Below are 1,909 nucleotides of genomic sequence, written 5' to 3' on the forward strand. Positions count from 1 at the left end.
CTAGAGAGAAAAATAGCCCCACGTTATTGCAACAGGTAACAGTCAAACGTTAATAGGGATATTTATGTGAGGGCCATCGCCATCCAGTGTGAGACTCTGTTTCCAGTTAACGAAACACGAGAAAGTGAGGAGCTTACACCAGGAGGCGCTGAGTAGCTGAGACCGAAGCAATTACCTTTGTCATGTTATGCGCTTCAGGAACTTTTGGGGGACAGGTAACAAACAGTCACTACTGGGAATCGAAGAGAAATGCGGGATTCGAACCCACAACCAAGCGAGTGGGAGATCAGGACGTTTCGGCCAACAGCGCAAACAACTCGAGGAATCGATTATTATTACTATAGGGGCTCTTGTAGCGCCCTTACGGCCCAGTGCAACGTGCCGTTTACAACAATCCTAAATTTAATTAGAATAATCTTAATATTTACAGTCTTGTTCAGAACTCTTACCGCGCTCATTCCTAAGAATCTTTATGCATTGTGTATGTAATGTTTAAAGTAGGAGTTATCTAACTTTATAAAAGAAGTACCCAAAACATACTTAATTAATGTGGAATTCATAAGGTGGTTGAAGAACTTTTGTCTGAGGCTGTACAATTAAGATGTATAATATAACATATACATATAAGATATACAAGATAAAGAATGGCACTTGATGATTCTTGTATACTTAATCCTACAAGCAAATTTGCAGTATTTGCAGAAAACGGGTCTAGTGGGGAACAGGTTTCTGCTATCTGTGTATTACGATGCAAACCATTCTCATTTACCGTTACTTACAAGTAAGGAGACTCTGCTGACCACTTTTTCTCATCTTTATGGCTTCATTCAGGGCCGTTCGTCGAGTGTCTAATGGTCGACCTACGCCTTTAAGCCTTAACAGGAAGAAAACAAACGCGCTATCACTTTCTCTAATGAAGATAATGACGCCATTAGTTTATAACAAAATCAGTCTATGACGTCATGATACAAGATGGCATGGCATGCATTCGTGCCTACAGGTGTCGGACGACCCTGAGGTATGTAACGAGGGAGTTGGCAAACCATGAGCCACTTATACATCTTTCCATTTTTTTTTTTGGGGGGGGGGGGCCGTTTTTTTGGGGGGGGGGGGGGTTTTTTTTTTTTTTTTTTTTTTTAACAAGGGATTCCTTTACCGCGGAGTCCGCTCACTCAGTTGCATGAAACTGCATGATCTCAGCCAGGAACAAATTCATGAATTGCGTCTCCATGTCTAAGGTGGTACGTGTTTGAACGCAGGAACATCCTTGAACAATTCTGTTCTGGCCAGCGGCAAGGTCACCAAAGTGGTCAACCTCTTCTGGCTACATGAGAGAATAAGAATGAGACCATAAGACTCACACTATGCAGTTACATGCTCCTTACCACCTATCATCCCTATCTACATTTATCTAATCTTCTCTCAAAACAATTATTTCACCGCTCATTCCATCCGTTAACCATTGTTGGTAAACCAGTTCTTCACTAAGGCGATCTCTCCTCATCTGAGTACAATCGTTTGGTCTTAGCAAGAATAAGACTAAAATCCTCAAAACACTTACGAGCATAAAATGCGAGGAGGGACTCCTTCGATCTTCATGTGACGTCATCAGGAGGAAATAACTAGGTATGGGCAGACCTCCTCTTAATAGAATCTTCCTGAACAAGCTAGTTGTGGACTATAGTTTAACAGCGTTTCTATCCTTATGGATAATCTTACGGCGCTGAGAGAAAAAATGTACAATACGCAAGTGACCACATTAACGTGTTCGGTTGATTTTTTTCTGACTATAAGACAAGCGAGTCTATCCAGTTTATGAGTGGAGACTCTGGTATGAACGGGACTTGGCCGAGCGAGACCTCATGTAGGGCTGAACCCACCCACCCACTGGAACCAATTCGGAAGCTAA

This window comes from Oratosquilla oratoria, chromosome 29, assembly GCF_046742065.1.
Source record: "Oratosquilla oratoria isolate Oo_2021 chromosome 29, ASM4674206v1, whole genome shotgun sequence".
Lineage (NCBI taxonomy): Eukaryota > Metazoa > Arthropoda > Malacostraca > Stomatopoda > Squillidae > Oratosquilla > Oratosquilla oratoria.